Genomic DNA, 9,345 nt, shown 5'->3' with positions numbered 1-9,345 from the left:
AACATACAAGAATACTACAGAACTCCAAATAGACTGGACCAGAAAAGAAATTCCTCCTGACACATAAAATCAGAACAAAAAGCGCACTGTATAAAGATGGAATATTAAAGGCAGTAAGGTGAAAAGGTCAAGTAACATATAAAGGCAGACCTATTAGAATTATATCGGACTTCTCACCAGAGACTATGAAAGCCAGAAGATCCTGGACAGATGTTATAGAGACCCTAAGAGAATACAAATACTAGCCAAGGGTACTATACCCAGCAAAACTCTCTATTACCATAGATGGAGAAATCAAAGGATTCCATGACAAAACCAAATTCAAATAATATTTTTCCAGGAATCCAGCCATTCAAAGGATAATTTAGAGAAAACTCCAACACAAGGAGTGAAATTTCACCCTCAAAAAAGCAAGAAAGAAATCCTTCAACAAACCTAAAAGAAGATAGCCACAGGAAAAGAATACCAATTCTAACAACAAAAAGAACAGGAAGTAACAATTACTTTTCCTTAATATCTTTTAATATCAATGGACTCAATTCCCCAGTAAAAAGACATAGAATATCAGACTGGCTGCATAAACAGGACCCAACATTTTGCTACCTACAGGAAACACACCTCAGGGACAAAGACAGATACTACCTCAGAGTAAAAGGCTGGAAAACAATTTTCTAAGCAAATGGTCCCAAGAAACAAGCTGGAGTAGCCCTTGTAATATCAAATAAAATCGACTTTCAACCTAAAGATACCAAAAAAATATATATATAAGGAAGTATACTTCATATTCATCAAAGATAAATCTACCATGACGAACGCTCAATTCTGAACATATATGCTCCAAATGCAAGGACACCCACATTTATAAAGAAACTTTTCTAAAGCTTAAAGCACACATTTCACCACACACAATAATAGTTGGAATAGGTGGAATGGGGGTTGGGAACATCCATGTTGGAGGGTGGGGAGGAAGTATGGGATGTGGAACAGTTGGACGTTGGATGGGAGGAACAAAATATGGAGTGTAAAAGATAACACTTATTACTTTTATTTTATATAATATATGTACACAAATATATATATATGTGTATATATATATGTATATAGTGTGTGTGTGTGTGTGTGTGTGAGTGTGTGTGAGTGTGTGTGTGTGTGTGTATATGTGTAAGAGACTTAACATAAATGGACATTCAAGATGACAAGTTACCCCAGATATCAGTGAGTGGGGGATCAAAGTAAGTGCCTACAAAATAACTGTGAGCTATAATAGATTGTAAACACTAGTCAACGAGTCACTCATATTGTACTAAAATTCAGTGAAAAGCATGAATGTCCATTTAACAAAGAATTTGTACTGTTTTCTCCTTAGGGATTAAAACATCCCCAGCTATGAGGTTTTGATCATTTTTACAGTATCAGGTATATATTCCCTTCCATGGATCTGATCTAATATCTAACCAGAAAGCAATCTTATACCTCTCAAACAGTTATGCCACCATTTTTTCAGGGGGCATGCTATTCTAATATTTTAATACTATAGCATGCATTGTTCCTAGGTAAGATCATTACTGACTTTTCCTCCTTAGTAACCTACATAGCACCTTTGAATACTATGCCAAGGGACAAGCTGAGGATCTTCTTGTTAAGCTTTTATTTGACAAAGTTTTATTTAATTGTTGTAGTAGTGAAGGTGGTGGTGGTGTGTGTTTTGCCTATATTTTTCTAAGTCTTTTGCATACATGCCTAGTATCCACAGAAGTCAGAATTGGGTAATGGATCACCATAAATGGAGTTAAGGATGGTTGTAAGCTACCATGTGTGTCTGGAAACCAAACCCTGATCCTCTGCAAGAGCAACAAGTTCTCTTATCCTCTGAACCATCTCTCCACACGTGAAGATCTTCTTAAAGATATATTCCTTTCAGTAATATTTTCAGATGTTTTGAACTTTTTAATTTCATTTGATCATTCATTTTGTTTTTACAGTACTGTGGATAGAACCTGTGGTTTTATCAGGCCTGTATTTTTTCTTATAACCTATACCTATATCCCCATAAATTTTCCTGTAAGTATATAGTATACTTTATAATACTTTATCCCAGGCCCCAACTCCAGTAGACACCCATTGCTAAACCAAACCAATTTCCACTTCTGCCCTGGAAGCATAAAGATTGATAGTGGATTTGTACCCCTCTGTCTGCTCCTCCTCTCATAGCCCCACAATCCAGTTTCTCCATTCATTTTCATGCCTATAGCAGAACAGCAATTAAATTATCCTTTTTCTCTCTGACCCCATTTCTCTCAATAGATAACAAAGATCTTCTCAAGTCTTTGATTTCAGTAACCTGGCTTCCAACACCAGCAGGCATCTACAGGGTACACACCAGCTGCATAGGCCAGGGAAACAACATCTAGTCTCCAATATTAGCAGGCATTCCCTGTGAGTACATCAGCTAAGCAAGACAGGGAAAGAGACAAGCAAACTGAAGACCTTTACCAATCCCTCCTCTCCTCCAAACCTAATCCCTGTCTCATCCCTATCTCTGCAACACAACATCTGCTACATTATTTCTTCCACCTCTGCTCACATCCCAAGTAGATTCCACAGACCTTCTCATCCAAACCTCCCTCTCTCCACTTGTTTTATCCCAGCACCCACATGCAGCAGACACTCACCTCTAACCTAAAGATCATTACTACCAGGGAAACAGGTAAGCTGTCTGTAGACCTTTTACTTTTCTGCTGATAATCGAGATCCAAACTCAAGGCTCATGCCCAGAACTATAGTAGACCCTCAGTAGTGACCTCTTTTCATTGTCTACTCTGATTATAAGGAAGTAAAATGACCATATCTTGATTAAACTCTCTGCTTTCAAGTATCCTGTCAACACTTTTAGACACTAAACTATCCTCATTTCTAAGTGTCAACTACCAAAACTAAGTAACACATTTTACCTGGAATCAACAGTGGTTCTAAGTAACAAGTCCAAAGGAAATTTCCTACCAGGCATCATACTCTATGAAAATACAGAAGAGAAATAGAAACCAACAAGTGAAACAAAACACGCTCCCACAAAGACAAATCGAGAAATCAGCTTCCAGACTTATAGTCATTTCAATCCTAGATACCTTATTGCCAGCATAAACACACACACACACACACACACACACACACACACACACTGCATTAGGTCTCCACTAAAGCCCAGCTATATTACCATAGCATGCCCTGAATATTCCAACAGAGCTGAAGCACATGAAAAAGAACTGAAAACTACCTGTATGAAGATGACAGAAGTCATTAAAGAGGAAAATATCAAATTCCTTAAAGAAATATAGGAAAATACAAACAAGGCACAGAAATGAATAACTTTGTTAAAGAAATCTGAGAAAACACAAAAAATATAGCACCATGAAATGAGTAAATCCTTACAGTAATTCAGGAAAAGAAAAAGAAACATGAAAGAAAATAAATAAAACTGTTCAAGATCTGAAAATGGAAATAGAATCAAGAACAAAACCCCAAAATGATAAAATTAGGGAACTGAATATTTTAGGAGTTTGTGAACAACCTATAGAGGCAAGGTTAATAAACAGAATACGAGAGATGGAAAAGAAATTTTCCTGCCAGCTCTCTACCTACCATCATAAGACCTGCTGATCCAGAATCTTACAGCTCAAGAATACTTACCAGAGTCCTATGATACCAAGATCATTGAGGTTAGGGCCCTCCCCAATATATATTACAAAAGAAACATCCAAGGACTAAATGCCTAAGGCCCTTGAACAAACAACAAAACCCACAGCAGTGTGATTCCACCATAGCACAACTATACTACTAGCTATTTATTCTGGATATCTTAACAGAACTGAAACACAAGAAAATAACCTTGAATAGAATCTTATAGAGATGATAGAGGCATTTAAAGAAGAAATTAATAAATCCCTTAAGGAAATACAGGAAAATACAATTAAACAGGTAAAATAAATAAATAAAACTTTTCAAGACCCAAAAACAAAAATAGAAGAATAAAGAAAGAAAAATAACAAACTGACACAATCCTAGAGATGGAAAACCTAGGGAAGCAAACAGGAACAACAGATTAAGGCAAGACCAACAGAACACAGGAAATTGAAGAGAGAATCTCAGGCATAGAATGCACAATAGGAGAAATTTATACATCAGTGAAGGAAAATGTTTAATCTATAAAAGTCTAGAACCAAAGCATACAGAAAATTTGGGGAACTATAGAAAGCACCTAACCTAAGAATAATAGGAATAGAAGATGGTGAACAGTCCTCGTTACAAGGTCCAGAAAATAGTTCCAGTAAAACCATAGAAGAAAACTATCCCAACATAAAGAGATACCTATAAAATTACAAGAGGCTTATAAAACCAATTAGACTGGACAAGAAAAGAAAATCCTTCCACCACATAATAATCAAAACACAATATCTACAGAACAAGGAGAGAATATTAAAAGCAGCAGAGTAAAAATGGCAGGTAAAATACAAAAGTACACCTATCAGAATTATACCAACATCATAACAGAGACCGTAAAAGCTAGAATGGCCTAGACAGATATCTTGCAACCTCTCAAAAACCAAAGAAGCCAGCTAGACTATGATACATAGCAGAACTCTCAGTTACCATAGATGGAGAAAACAAGATATTTCAAGGCAAACCCAAATATAAACAATATCTATCCACAAATCCAGTCCTATAGGAAGTACTAAAAGGAATGCTCCAACTCAAGGAGGATAACTAATCCAATAACAAAGGAAATAGGTAACTTCCTACCAGTAAATTAAAGGGAAACACAAAAACACACACACACCAATACCTCAACACAATGATTATCAAAATAATAGGAATTAATTAACTGGACATTAATATCTATCAGCATCAATAGACACAATTCACCAATAAAAAGACAAAAGCTAACAGAGTGGGTGAGAAAGCAAGATGCCTCTTCTGATGCATACAAGAAACACACCTGAGCAATAAAGAGAGACATTACCTCAGAGTAAAAGTCTGGAAAAACGATTTCCAAGCAAAGGGACCCAAGTCACAAACTGAAGTTGCCATTCTTATATCTAATAAAGTAAACTTTCAACCAAAATTAATCAAAAGAGACAGGGAAGGACATTTTATTCTCATCAATGAAAAAAAAAAAAAAACCTACCAAGATGACATCTCAATCCTGAATATCTGTGCTTCAAACACAAGGAAACTCATATTTGTAAAAGAAACATTGCTAAAGCTTGAATAGCACATTGAACAGCACATATCAACAGTGGGAGACTTCAATATACTACTCTCACCAATGACAGTTTACCTAGACAAAAACTACACAGAGAAATAATGAAACTAACAAAGGTTATAAATCAAAAAATACTAATAGACATCTACAGAATATTTTACATAAACACACACAAAAAAAATACCTTTTTCTCAGCAACTCATGGATCCTTCTCCAAAATTAAACATGAAGTATGTCACAAACCAAGCCTTACCAGATCCACAATACCCTCAGCCACACTTACTAAAAGACAGAGAGACAGTATCCAAATAAACAAAATCAGTAAAGAAAGATAACAGATAAGGAAATACAAAAATTCATTAGATCTTACTTCAAAAGGTTATACTCAACAACATTGGAAAAATCTTAACAAAATAGATGATTTTTTAATACAAATTCCACCTACCAAAGTTAAATCAAACAGCCGTATAATCCCTAAAAAAATAGAAGCTGTCATTAGTCTTCCAACAGAAAAAAAAAAAAAATTCCCAGGGCCAGATGGTTTTAGTGCAGAATTTTGCCAGACCTTCAAAGAAGAACTGATACTAATATTCCTGACTATTCCATAAAATATAAACCTAAGGAAACATGTCAAACTCATTTTATGAGACCACATTCACCCTGATGCCTAAACCACACAAAGACTCAATAAAGAGAGTTTCAGACCAATTTCTCTAATGAACATTAATCCAAAAATGCTCAATAAAGTATTCAAAAACTGAATCCAGGAAAACATCTATAACATCATCCAATATCATCAAGTAGGCTTCATTCTATTGTTTCAGAAATGGTTCAAGATATGAAAATCATATGATCATGATGAAAATCAGATGATCATGTATTTAGATGCTGAAAAACTCCTTGACAAAATCCAACACCCTTTCAAGTTGAAAGTCTTAGAGCATACAAGGCTCATATTTAAACATATTCAAAGCAATATGCAGCAAGCCAATAGCCATCACCAAGCTAAATGGAGAAAAACTTAAAGCAATTCAATTAAAATCAGCAACTATACAAGGCTGAATACTCTCTCTCTACCTATTCAGTATAGCACTTGAAGTACTACTTTAGAGAAAAAGACAACTAAAGGATACCAAGAGGATACAAATTGGAAAAGAATAATCAAAGTGCCACTATTTGCAGATGATATTATGGTATATATAAGCAACCCACAAAATTCTATGAAAGAATACCTACAGACAATAAACACTTTCATCAAAATGGCTGCATATAAAATTAAATTAAAAATAAAATAAAATAAACTTAGTAGCCCTCCATTATGTAAATTATAAACTGGCTTAGAAAAATTAGGGAAACAACACCCTTTAAAATAGTATCAAATAATATAAAATATCTTAGTATAACTCTATCCTAGCATGTGAAACAGCTTCATGACAAGAATATCAAATCACTGAAGAAAGAATTTAAGGAAGATATCAGAAGATAGAAAGATCTTCAGTGCTCATGGATTGCTAGGATTAACATAGTGAAAATGGTCTTCTTACCAAAAGCAATCTAGAGATTCAATGCAAGCCCAATTAAAATTCCAGCACAATCTACAGTAGTCAAAAGCTGCCCACGGCCTACATGAACCAGATATTCCTGAAAGGCAGGCTGGGGCTGAAAGAGAGACTAGACGGTGAGAAAAGAATGAAGCCAAGACAAATTTTCTCTGACCAAGGCCTGTGAGTTTACTAAGAGACTGTGCTTATAAAGGGGGAAGACACATCCTCCCACCCCCCTGCCAGTACATCCTTGGTGTCCTGAGCCAGCCTGAAGACGCCTGGCAACCTGGATTGTCTCAAAGGTGTCTCAGCAGGCAGTAGGATCTTGGAGAAGAGCAGGGCAGTTGACACATCAAAAGAAGCCAGCCAAGTTGGAAAGCTGCACCGCAGGTGGCCCCACCTCAGTGGTGACAAGGTCTGCACCAGCCCGCTTCAGGCTGGGGGAGGCTACAATTCCTCCCTGATTACAAAAGACATAAAATTTATTTATGCTCCATAGTCCTGACTGGGAGTTATGGTGACTGGCGTCTGCGCCTGGCTTGGGGACTCAGATTTTCCTGAACTATTCTTATCCGTAGGAGTATATATGCAGCTTGTTTGTGTTTATTTTACACAAACATGGTTCTGTGGTGTATTATTAACAAATCATAACCTCTTGTCATGTACCTCTGTCTTAGATTGATATATTTTCGAAATCTGGTTGCCTGTCATTGGCTGACCGGCCCTCATAGCACACCTTATTCCCAAATCAGACCAAAGCCACAATATATACTTAAAATGCTTCTTCATATAGATGAATTTCTGCCACCTGCACTTGCTAAAGGCGAAGCTGAATGCTTGCTGAAATCAGGCTGTAAGGAGAGACTGACCTGCTTGAAAACAAAGTCGAGATAGTTGAAAAACAACAGGAAAAAAGCTTCTTTGAGGAAGTCCAGGTACTTTATTCAGTTGCAAATTAGCAATGATCAAGCTCAGATTCTGACCTCCCGGTGTGGGGGAGCTGGCTTTGAGAATTAACAGAAAAACGGTAAATTCTCTGAGAGTGGAGGCTGTGCTCCAAATTAACTTTTTCGGCTAAAAAGGATTTTTAGCCATCAATGAGGTTAAAATCATACTTACTAGAAGATTCAGGATCTGTGTCTACTTGACGAACTAATCTTTCAGGCAGCCATCTCACTCCTTCTTTTTGTGAAAATACACAGACAGAACCTCTTCACCAGATTGAAATGGGGTCTGGACCATTCCACATATTTGTTAATGGATCCCACCATTTAACCATGGCATAAGAACTGGAAGTAACTGGATGCCAGTGGCGATCCACTGCAGACTGACCTTTAACACCAGTTTGCAAAAAATTTAAAATGAACAAGACAAAAGCAAGATGTGCTTTTGGTGACCTTGGGGGTGGGGGTGTATAACTACCCCTGTTTTGTTTTTAAAAGCCAATTTTTCAGAGTGTGATGAGCACGTTCAACAATTCCTTGTCCCATGGGGTAATAAGGAATTCAAGCTTTATGTTTGATACCAGATTCCTTACGAAAAGAAGTAAAATTGTTGCCAGTATAGGATGGCCCATTATCTACCTTAATGAGTTTAGGCAATCCCATAGCATTAAAGGCTTGTAAACAATGATCAATTACATTTCTAGAGGCCTCTCCCATATGTCGAGAAGCAAAATAAAAAAAAATCGCTTGAAAAGGTATTAATAGTCACATTTGAATAATTTATTTATTAATCAGAAATAAGAGTATCCATTTGCAGCAATTGATTAAGTATAAATTCTCAAGAATTAACACCATTATGTGGAAACAGGTAGAATCTGAAGACATCAAGAACAAATTCTTTTCTTTACAATTTGATATGCACATTCTCTAAAACTACCAAAATATTATTATCTTAAGCCAATACTCTTTTGATTATATAAAGAACAAGATTATATGGCCAATTATTTTTGTGTAAGGCCTGTAATCTGCCTGGGTTATAAATCTAGCATGGCATTGCCTTAAGGTCTTGTCCAGGCAATCTAGGACAACTTCTTAAATGTCCAAAAACAGCCTTTTAAAAAGAACAGTATTTTTCTTATGAGTTGTATATGCATAAACCATTGCAAATTTGAGAATTTATANTATCTGAGGGATGAACAATTTTAAGCAATTGTAAGCCCTGAGATATATATTGATAAGTATACAAATTAAAGCTTGATTATTCAACATTTTAAAACATCATCTACAGCACACATTTAATTATCTGTGCTGAAGCAGGAGGAAACTCAAAAGAATAAGCATGTGATCCAATTCACATATACTTTTCTCCCATAGAAGGGCTGTTTTTAAACACAGTAAATGGGATGCATGCATGCATGAATTTATAGAAGTTACAAAAGCATGCTTAAAAACAATTTTTAACTTATCTTTAGGATAGTGACTATCAATTTTATTTAAAATGATGGTATGCTGTTGCGGCTGACCGTTTCTGAGTTCCCTGTGCAACACACCTGATTTAAAAGAGGTTGGTATCTGACTCCAGCTAAAAACCAAAAAT

Source organism: Mus caroli, chromosome X (genome assembly GCF_900094665.2).
Source record: "Mus caroli chromosome X, CAROLI_EIJ_v1.1, whole genome shotgun sequence".
Lineage (NCBI taxonomy): Eukaryota > Metazoa > Chordata > Mammalia > Rodentia > Muridae > Mus > Mus caroli.
Note: the sequence above shows the minus strand (reverse complement) of the source record.